The sequence below is a fragment of the Rana temporaria genome (genome assembly GCF_905171775.1).
Source record: "Rana temporaria chromosome 13 unlocalized genomic scaffold, aRanTem1.1 scaffold_258_arrow_ctg1, whole genome shotgun sequence".
In the NCBI taxonomy this organism is placed as follows: domain Eukaryota; kingdom Metazoa; phylum Chordata; class Amphibia; order Anura; family Ranidae; genus Rana; species Rana temporaria.
This window is the reverse complement of record NW_024404496.1, coordinates 57,439-68,895: the sequence shown is the minus strand read 5'-3', so window position 1 is coordinate 68,895 and position 11,457 is coordinate 57,439. Positions and strand designations below refer to the sequence as shown.

Below are 11,457 nucleotides of genomic sequence, written 5' to 3'. Positions count from 1 at the left end.
ATGCTCTTCTGGAAGAATGGTCAAACATTCCCATAGACACACTCCTAAACCTTGTGGACGGCCTTCCCAGAAGAGGTGAAGCCGTTATATACTTGGATGCCATTAAAGTTCCTGTGTGTGTAAAGGCAGGCATCCCAATACTTTTGCCAATATAGTATATATACTGTATATTCTTTTTATACTAAGTCCAATGTTTGGACTTGGTACCTGCCGAAGGGTAATTCCAGCAGCCAATTAAAAGAAATTGGGATATTAAAGTTCCCCCCCCCCCAGCACAAAAACACACACTGTACACACACACTGTACACACGCACACACACACTGTACACATACTGCAGCTGCTGACTTTTAATCTTAGGACACTTACCTGTCCTGGAATCCGGCGATGTTGGTACTCCAGCCAATGTTTCCATCGGCTCTCGGGTGCTGCCACTGCCATTGCCTATAAGGGCCAATTCACACCACATGCAGTCCAGTGCATTTTTTTTCTGCATGGAGGTTATATGGTTTTTAATGGCATAGTTCACACCAGTGCCTGCAGTTCCAGTGTGTTCCAGTTCCAGAAAAAAAAGTAGAACATGCTGCATTTTTCCTGCAGTGGACTGTACTGTAACACTGTAAAGCACATCAAAAACGCACTGAAACACACCTGAACACACATGTCCTTATTTAAGGTTAAGAAAAAAGAGGGGGAAAATGCACTGGAATGAATCAAAAACACACATGCAGAAAAGCATCTGGAATGCATGCGGACTGCGGTTCTATGGTGTGAACTGGCCCTAAGGGAAACTGGCCTTGCAGCTTACCAGCCAGTTCCCTACTGCGCATGCCCGAAGTGTTCTGCACTTTCTGAATGGCCCAGCAGCGGGGGGAGGAGGGGGACGAACTTCTGACTGATCTCCCCGCTGCGAATAATAGGAACCTGCTCCCCTCCCCCGAAAGGTGCCAAATTTGACAATGGAGGGGGGGAAGAGGCAGATAAGTGGAGTTTCCACTTTTGGGTGGAACTCCGCTTTAAGTGTCATATCCCTGCCCAAGCTGCACTGCTGCTGTGTGTCAATACTGGGCTGGGCTGGAAGATAAATATGTAAGTGATGAGAGCTGCATTCTTGTGTGTGTGTACATATATATATACACACAATTACACACATAGTATATTTATCACACACACACATATCTAGCAGACTGAAAGTACAGTATATATCCCTAGAATGCATCTCCCATCACTTACATGTATAAATATTGTCCCCATTTCTTTTTTCTTGTTCCTTTTATTGGGATGGGGGATGATTTCTGTGCCTACAATCTCCTAATATGTAAATCCTGCTCTGGGGGAAAATTCATTAAACAGGATTATAGCAGAGACTGCAATGCACTCAGAATCAATACAGCAAGTCTGTGGGAGGAAGTGGGAACCAGAGAGCTGAACCTTCACCTCTCACTTCCTGTTAAGGCCTAGTCTGTGGAAGTCTCAGGCTGGAAGCATGCTTGGAGAGAACTCTCTGTATCAGGTAAGTGTCTTTTATCAAATAACATTAGAATTGTGGAAGTTTGGTGCATGAGTTAAGTTTTATTTGTCTATTCCCTGCCAAATAGTTCTCATTCTGTATCTTCCCAGTTACCATACAGCATGTGCACAGTTCTAAAAGGAAGTTATAGAGCTCCTATTCCACAACATGTCACCATGCTGCACAGTGGAGAGCTGACAGCCTTAGGCCTGGAGAGCAAGTCCAGTCAAGGTGCCCATGGATCAGGTAAAACAGTCTAAGGTTTTACATGATCACAAAGGTGGGGGAGGGGCAGGGAGGACAATGTGGCCCTCCATGGCCCCTGGGGGATTGTACCACCATGGCCTCCAGTAACTAAAGTGCAAACAAGTCCCTGTATGAATCCCTCAGAGCTGAGGACCTGACCCCCCCCCCCTCACAACTAGTGAAGGACTACAAGTCCAAGCATTAACGCCTGAGATCTAAAGATGTGACCCCCCCCCAATTAATGATGGAGTACAAGTCCCAGCATGAACCCCTGAGATCTAAGGATGTGACCCCTTTAGATCTCATGGATTAATGCTGTGACCTGTAGTTCTTCACTAGTGGGGAGGGGGTTTGTGACACATCCTGAACACTGAGGGGTTCATGCATGGCTGGTGCAAGGATTTTTGACACCCTAGGCGAAGCCTCATTTTGCGCGCCCCCCCCCCCCCCCCATTCGTTCCTCTCTTCACTGAGATTTTTGCGGTGCCTCTTCACCTATACTTCAGCCATGGTCCACATGCCTGCACCTGACCTGACCTGGCCCAAAGACAACTAGAGGATGGCTAGAGGACTTCTCACGCTGGCTGTGTAACTGCCTGTCTGTACGAGCGAAAGATACACTGACAATGCTTTACATGTTCCTACTAAAACAATACTAAATGCACATTTTTCGATCTGCAAAAAGATCTGCATTTATTTATTTTTAAAAAGTGGATTTGAACGTCCACACCTCAGATCACCCCATCACTGTATCATCCTGAACGCCTGTTCCCCTCTGACCCCCCACCTTTGTTCCCCTAAACCCCACCACACACACACACACACATATCAGTTCCTATATGTACCCTCCTTCACATCTGCCCCCCCCACACACCAGTTCCCCCTCTGTACCCCCCCCCCCCACACACACACACACCAGTTCCCTCTCTGTACCCCTGCACATCTGCCCCCCCCCACACACACACCAGTTCCCTCTCTGTACCCGCACACACACCAGTTCTCTCTCTGTACCCCCGCACATCTGCCCCCCCACACACACCAGTTCCCTCTCTGTACCCGCACACACACCAGTTCCCTCTCTGTACCCGCACACACACCAGTTCCCTCTCTGTACCCCCGCACATCTGCTCTGTACCCCCGCACACACCAGTTCCCTCTCTGTACCCCCGCACATCTGCCCCCCCCACACCAGTTCCCCCTCTGTACCCCCCCCCACACATACACACCAGTTCCCTCTCTGTACCCCCGCACATCTGCCCCCCCACACACACACCAGTTCCCTCTCTGTACCCCCACACATCTGCCCCCCCCACACACAAGTTCCATCTCTGTACCCCCACACATCTGCCCCCCCCACACACACACCAGTTCCCTCTCTGTACCCCTGCACATCTGCCCCCCCCCCCCACACACACCAGTTCCCTCTCTGTACCCCCGAACATCTGCCCCCCCACACACCAGTTCCCCCCCACACACACCAGTTCCCCCTCTGTACCCCCCCCACACACACACCAGTTCCCTCTCTGTACCCCCCGCACATCTGCCCCCCCCACACACACACTTGTTACCTCTCTGTACCCCCCCCCCCCACACACACCAGTTCCCTCTCTGTACCCCTGCACATCTGTACCCCCCCACACACACACCAGTTCCCTCTCTGTACCCGCACACACACCAGTTCCCTCTCTGTACCCCCGCACATCTGCTCTGTACCCCCGCACACACCAGTTCCCTCTCTGTACCCCCGCACATCTGCCCCCCCACACATACACACACCAGTTCCCTCTCTGTACCCCCGCACATCTGCCCCCCCCCACACACACCAGTTCCCTCTCTGTACCCCCGAACATCTGCCCCCCCCACACACCAGTTCCCCCACACACACCAGTACCCTCTCTGTACCCCCGCACATCTGCCCGCCCCACACACACCAGTTCCCCCTCTGTACCCCCCCCCACACACACACACCTCTCTGTACCCCCGAACATCTGCCCCCCACACACACCAGTTCCCCCACACACACCAGTACCCTCTCTGTACCCCCGCACATCTGCCCGCCCCACACACACCAGTTCCCCCTCTGTACCCCCCCACACACACACACACCAGTTCCCTCTCTGTACCCCCGCACATCTCCTCCCCCCCCCCCCACACACACACACACATGTTCCCTCTCTGTACCCCCACACATCTGCCCCCCCCCACACACACACCAGTTCCCTCTCTGTACCCCCACACATCTCCCCCCCCCATACACACACCAGTTCCCTCTCTGTACCCCCACACATCTGCCCACACACACCAGTCCCCTCTCTGTACCCCCGCACATCTGCCCCCCACACACACACACCAGTCCCCTCTCTGTACCCCCGCACATCTGCCCCCCCCCATACACACACCAGTTGCCTCTCTGTACCCCCGCACATCTGCCCCCCACACACCAGTTCCCCCTCTGCACCCCACCCCCTCACCACCAGTTCCCCTCTGTACCCCCCCCCCTGTACACAAGGCACTAAAAACTTGACAGCACAGTCCGTTTTTTTTATTTTTTATTATTTCATGTGACAGGGTGCAGGATTGCAACACAGAGCGTGCTGCCTGTGCTTCCACTATGTACCTCAGTACCTGAGCCAGCGGCGGTGAAGGCTTTACTCAAGGAGAGCGGCGCTGCTGCCTGTCCTCTCCTATCCTGTCTGCCTGTCCTCTGTTCCTCTCAACAGTTCCCCAAGCGACCAGGAGAAAGGGGGAATCGGATATCACAGCAAGCCCAGGCCGGACTTACATGCAGGGCTTCCATCTCACCCCCCGGCCGGTTCCATCGATCATGCAGCACTTCCGGCTGGCTGCTCCTTGTAGTCCCAGCTCTCTCCCCTCATCTTCTCACTGCCGCTGCTAATGTCTTCAACGGCGCAACCGCCCCCTAGCCTGGCAGCTGGCGCCATAAAGCATGTTTTAAAAAAAAAAATGCCGATCCTGGCAGGGATTTGGGGAGCGATACCCATTCGCCCACAATGCACGGGCTGCCACATTTGTATTGTTGCCCTGTACAGGAGATCAGGGTCAAGTAACCTGTGGCCAACCGTCAGTGCCGGCCCAAGACATTGTGCTGCCTGGGACCAAGAATGAATTGCTGCCCCCCCCCCCCCCCAGAAAAAAAATCACGCCAGCCAAAGAGCCCCCACATTCATTATTTTATATCATGATAACTAAAGGGGACCCGTCATGGCTCTATACATGTATGAAGGAGTATAAAGAGGACCTGTAATTTCTCTATACATGTATAGGAGTATAAAGAGGACCTGTCATGGCTCTATACATGTATATAGGAGTATAAAGAGGGCCTGTCATGGCTCTATACATGTATATAGAGGACCTGTCATTTACTCTTTACATGTAAAGGAATATCAAGAGGACCTGTCATGGCTCTATAAATGTATATAGGACTATAAAGAGTACTTGACATGGCTCTATACATGTATAAAGGAGTATAAAGAGGACCTGTCATGGCTCTATACATGTATATAGAGGACCTGTCATGGCTCTATAAATGTATATAGGAGTATAAAGAGGACCTTTCATTGCTCTATACATGTATAAAGAGGACCTGTCATGGCTCTATACATGTATAAAGAGGACCTGTCATGGCTCTATAGATGTATAAAGAGGGCCTGTCATGGCTCTGTACATGCATACAGGTGTATAAAAGGACCTGCCATTGCTCTATACATGTATCCAGGAGTATAAAGGGATCTGTGAATTGCCGGCAGCCACAATGTCTTTTGCGCAAACTAATCAATGTACGCTAATTGTGGGGTTTTTTTGGTACCAAAAATATGTAGAATACATATCGGCCTAAACTGAAGAAAATGGTTTATTTTTCTAAATTTTGGGGATATTTATTATAGCAAAAAGTTTAAAAATATATATATTTATAGCACAAAAAATATCAAATATCACCAAAAGAAAGCTCTATTTGTGGGGAAAAAAAGGACATCAATTTTATTTGGGTAGCGAAGCTGGCGGAACGGGCTGGTGGGCATCAGTATGCTGCCCCCCTAAAAGTGCTGCCTGGTACCCATGGTACCACCTGGTCCCATCATAGGGCCGGCCCTGCCGACCGTGTTGCTGCTTCCAGGAAAGGGTCCCCACCTTGCACAGGTGCAAAGTCTTCCCAGCATCGAAAAGGGAAATAATTCTTCCCTCTCAGACTCCCTCCAACTCGTCCAACTCGTCCTTACCACTTCTTGATCCCCTCTCAATATTTTTTTTTTTGTGATTCTGACAGATGGGCCGCCAGCCGCTGTCAAAGCACCTGACAAAGACTGACAACTGGTGAATGGAAAAACGGAATAAGCACTTGGAAGAAGAAAACCAACAACTGAGACAACTAATTGTTACAGGCAAGTCAATATACCTACCTCTCAGCTAGGTAGTTACATTTCTGAAAGCCAGGCAGGTGGAAATAGACAAATTTGACCAATCATTTTCCCTTTCATAATACAGTGTTTTAAGGCAGAGTTGGGCAACCTTAGAGAGGTGGAGATCTACCTGAACAACATGGGAGAAGTCAAAGATCACTGGGCACAGTGTCTTCCAATGTTGCCTCCTCACACCTGATTTAAACATATAATTGCCGTACTACTGCGCTGCAATCACGTGCCTTTCACTGCAATTACTGGTGTAAACATTTTGCCTCCTCACCACCTTGCATAATTTTTCAGAGGAGCATTGCATACCGCACTTGTGAATGAGCCCTTTAAGGTTCATTCACATGTGAATTTGGGGGTGTTACCCTCGTTAGCTGCTAAGGGGGAGGGGGGCAGGGTGCCATGGGAGGTGGATGCTTGAGAGTTACTATTAGCTCTCAAGCAACCAGAAACAACAGTACCAATGGGGATCGTTGGGTAACTGGGAGTTTACCGTACTACATTCATTATAATATGAGTGAGTGCACTGAGGTAACTACATACTATATGCACAAGTAATATTTTCTGTTTTGTGGAACATCCTTACTTTTACCTTGGGTGAAACCCTCCTGGAATATTTTTGATCTGGTGGGGGGGGGTCAGCAGCAGACTGGAGGAAACCCTCTAATCATTTAAAAGTACATTTTTCCACAAGTAATCAATTTCTAACAAATGAAATGTATGGATATAGTAAGAAATAGGCCATTATGTTACTTAAAATGTTTTTATGCATTTCCATAGATTTTCCTGGCGTAATGGATACTTTGAAAACCACAAGAGCGCAGCTAATAGCACTGAAGGTGGCAGTTCATACTGTGTGGGACAGAAGGTGATGCACACGATACACCCATCTGAAGAGTTGAGCTCATCTGCTTGTCAAGTGTCGTACTCAAGGCCTAAACAGGTAGGTTTTCTTTTTGGTACCGAAACATTCAACGTTAAAACATCGTTTTTTTTTTTTTTTTTTAAATATCAAACCTGTCCTATTTACCTGCCCTGTGTAAGGATTTTTGCACAGAGCAGCTTGGATCCTTCTCTTCTCAGGTCCCATGCCGGTGCTCCTGAACCACAGCTCTGTGTGTCCTATCACACACTGAGCCTTGCCTTGGCCCCATCTCCTAATTGGCTCACTGGCTGTGTTTGACAGCACCGGGAGCCAATAGCTCCCACCACTACAGAAAGCCAATCGGCAGTGCAAGTCCCTGGAGAGACAAGGCTCTTGTGGACATTGCTGGATCGAGAGGGGGCTCATGTAAGTATAGGGGGGCTACTGCACACAGAAGTTTTTTTTTTTTTTTTTTACCTTCATGCACTGGCACATGCAACCACTTCAATAAAAAGTAACTTTTAAGGCGGTGCCTCCAAGCGGCTGACAGATGGAGAGAAGCGGGTACAGTTAGACCCTATGAAAACATCAGCTTTGACATGTAGACTGTAAGCCAATTTGACTGTTGTGTCAAAATGAGATATCTTGCTCAGTCTGGTAGTAGTCTGAACTAAAAAGGCAAGTTGTAGGCAAGATGTTGATTTTTATACTGATTTTTGAAAAGTCTACAATATTTTGATGTTTTTATACATGCTTAATTTTGTTAGTTTTATTTACTGCATCTGTTAGACCCCTTTCACACTGAGGCAGTTTTCAGGCATTTTAGCGCTAGAAATAGCCTCTAAAAAGCTCATAAAACTGCATCCCTTTCAGTGCAATGAGTAATTTAACACTGGGGCAGTGCGCTTGCGCAACATTAGAAAAAGTCGTGCAAGCAGCATCTGGGGCGGGTTGGGAGCGCTATAAAACGCACCTGTCTATTGAAATTAATGGGCAGCGCTTCCAAAGCACCTTAGAAGCGCATTAAAAACTGGACTTTTTCCCTTTAAAAAAAAAAACGCCTAAAAAGTGCTACAAAAACACTGCAAAAACCGCCGGAGCTTTAGCAGTGTGAAAGGGGTCTTATATGGCTTTTGATTCACAGGGAAAATCTAATGTCTAATATTTTCCATTTACTTTTTAAAGCTGCTACTTTGACAAAGTTTCCTGGGACTTCATAAGGTGCGATCAGTGACGCTGTTATGAGAAAAATTGCGGCGTTGAAATATCACTTGAAGGGAAACATCAGGAACCTCATCAGAATACCACAAATAAACTTTTATGTCATTAATGTCATTTACCACAGTTAACACCACTTTCTATTCCCTGTGTTGAAGTTTTTGTATATTTGCATGATAATAAAGTTGTGTGTATTGTACTGTGTTTATTGTTTTTTTTTCCAAATGTTTGCTGGTTTTATAGGCCTACAATATATAAAATACAATATATAAATACACAGCATTTCAAAATGTAATAGGAATGTATTTTTTTTTTAATTTTGCATTCAGAAGTACATTTACATTTATATTTAAAATATATTTTAAAAAACATTCTTAATATATTTTTCCCCAAATATATTGCCATATATTTGAAATGCTACAATTTTGGCCAGATTCAATATATTTCAAAAATATATTTCAATATATTTGTAAATATATTTTGGGATGCATTGTGAAATATGTTGCAAATATATTCATGAATATATGTTAAATGTACTTCTGAATGCATTTAGTAATATATTTTTGCAGCCATAAATATATTGCAAAGTGCATTTTGGAATGCATTGTGAATATATTCATGAATATATGTGAAATGTACTTCTGAATGCATTTAGCAATATATTTCTGAATATATTAACAATACATTCCAAAATGCAAATTGCAATATATTTATGGTTGCATAAATATATTGCTAAATGCATTCAGAAGTACATTTAACATATATTTATGAATATATTTGCAACATATTTCACAATGCATTCCACAATATATTCACAAATATATTGGAATATATTTTTGAAATATATTGAATCTGGCCAAAATTGTAGCATTTCAAATATATGGCAATATATTAAGAATGTTTTTTTTAAATATATTTAAAATATATTTTTCTTCCACATGGGCGTATACGCTTAAATATACGACGGCGGGGATTCAGACTTACGACGGTGTATCTACTGATACGCCCGTCGTAAGTCTTCATGAATCTGGCCCACACACCTCCTTGAAGTTAGTGACCACAGAGAGAAAGCTCCCAGCACTGTGGTTATCTGGAAACAGACAACCAGGAAGTGTGGAGATCAGAGAAGAATTACAGCAACTTGAGAGCAAAAACGAACAATGAGGACATGAAAACAGCACTGCATTAGGTAAAGGAAGCTATTAAGATAAAAAAAAAATCCTTTACAAACCCTTTAACTTATCTGATGGAGATAAAACACAAAAATGTGTATATAGGGCCAGATTCTCAAAGGCGTTACGACGGCGCAACACCATTAGCGCCGTCGTAACACCTCATCTGGCCCCGGGTATCTATGCGACTGATTCTCAGAATCAGTTGCGCATAGGTACCCATTAGATCTGACATGCGTAAGGCTGTTACGCTGTCAGATCTTAAAAGTAATTTTTTTTCCCGCCGCTAGGTGTCGCATCGTCGCTTTTCCCCGTCGTCTATGCAAATGAGGTAAGTACGGCGATTCCCGAACATACGCGAGGTCGACGCAGCGAATTAACGTCGTTTGCGTAGCGTACCCGACGCGTAAGGTTGCCCCTGCTAATTAGCAGGCGCAACCAATGTTAACGATGGCTGTCGTTCCCGCGTCGAATTCAATAAAAATTACGTCGTTTGCGTAAGACGTCCGTGAATGGCGCTGGACGTCATTTACGTATACATCTAGGCAAATGACGTCGGGGCGACGTCATTTAGCGCAATGCACGTCGGGTAATTTACCCGACGGAGCATGCGCAGTACGCTCGGCGCGGGAGCGCGCCTAATTTAAATGGTGCCCGCCCCATTTGAATTGGGCGGGCTTGCGACGAGCAATCTAACGCTACACCGCCGCAAGTTTACAGGTAAGTGTTCTGAGAATCAGGATGTAAACCTGTAGACCTGCGGCGGTGTAACGTAGATCTCATATATTACGCTGCCCAGGAGCAGCGCGAATGTATGAGAATCTGGCCCAATGTGTTTTTTTCTCCTCTGATTGCCAGCTCCATTTAGTGGCCATAATGCTGTATTTTCCTAATGCAGGTATTTCAGGAATTTCACGAATCTACCTGTGTCCATATATTTCTGTTTTGTGAGAATTCTACAACTGACCCTTTATTATTTCTGTTTTTAGAAGATGCAAGCTGCAGAAAATGAGGTAAAAATATGTTAATGATTATTCTGTTTCACTTTTCATTTTCTTCAATGTGCATATTTCTTGATAAATAACTTAAAGCGGAGGTCCACACAAAAAGTGAACCTTCACTTTTCGAAACCCTCCCCCCTCCAGTGTAGGGTGACCACAATTTTCCAAACTACCATTCAGGGACACCCCCCTCCCAAAAATCAGCTTGTGCTGTAACGAATCACAGCACAGTGATTGGACACAAGAGGCAGGATTTATGATTTCTCCAATCACAATCAGGGGGCGGGGATTGTGCTCCTCCAGGCATTCCCGGCCAGGACAAGTACTGTCAGTGAGTAAAGCAGTGATGTGGCGGTCTTTTTTTGGGGGCATCAGATTGGCCAGGGGGTGGCTGCGTCAGTTTAATTTTGGGACACTGTATTGTCCTGGAATTAAGGGGGCCCGGGACAGACCTACAAAATGCGGGACTGTCCCGGGCAATCTGGGACACGTGGTTACCCTACTCCGGTGTCACATTTGGAGAGGGGGTTGCAGACACCTGTATAATACAGGTTTTTGCACCCACTTCGTGTCACCCCCCGCTGTCTTCTGGGAAACACACTGGTCCCAGGAGACAGCGGGGACCAGTAAGGATGCGCCGCACGACTCGCGCATGCGCAGTAGGGAAACGGGAAGTGAAGCCTCAACGCTTCACTTCCTGATTCCCTCACCGAGGATGGTGGCGGGGCAGCCGAGAGGCTTTGGCTGCCGACATCGCGAGCACCCTGGACAGGTAAGTGTCCATTTATTAAAAGTCAGCAGTTGCAGTGTTTGTAGCTCCTGGGTCCTGTGACATTGTCGTGTCGGCTTTTGGAATAAAATAAGTTGGATATTTTTCCTTCTTTTCTTCTCAAACAATTGACTTCACTAAGGCTGACCCGTTCAGCAGGAACCAGCCGAGATTCAAAGCATGTATGGGCCAAGTTAATCAATTGATCAACCTTGGGTACAACCAGCCTGCCAGATTTTAAATGCAATCAT

The 11,457-nt window shown here is 46.4% G+C and overlaps 1 long non-coding RNA gene across 2 annotated transcripts; it reads left to right on the top strand.

Annotated features, from left to right (window-relative positions):
- The first annotated feature begins 1,198 nt into the window (after positions 1-1,198).
- LOC120921996 lies at positions 1,199-8,468 on the top strand. 2 transcript variants are annotated; one of them, XR_005745023.1, is made up of 4 exons: positions 1,199-1,511; positions 6,040-6,183; positions 6,962-7,124; positions 8,232-8,468. It is a non-coding gene; the product is annotated as an uncharacterized LOC120921996 (long non-coding RNA). The 2 variants fall into 2 exon arrangements; XR_005745024.1 differs by lacking the exon at positions 1,199-1,511 and adding an exon at positions 1,573-1,754.
- The last annotated feature ends 2,989 nt before the right edge of the window (positions 8,469-11,457 follow it).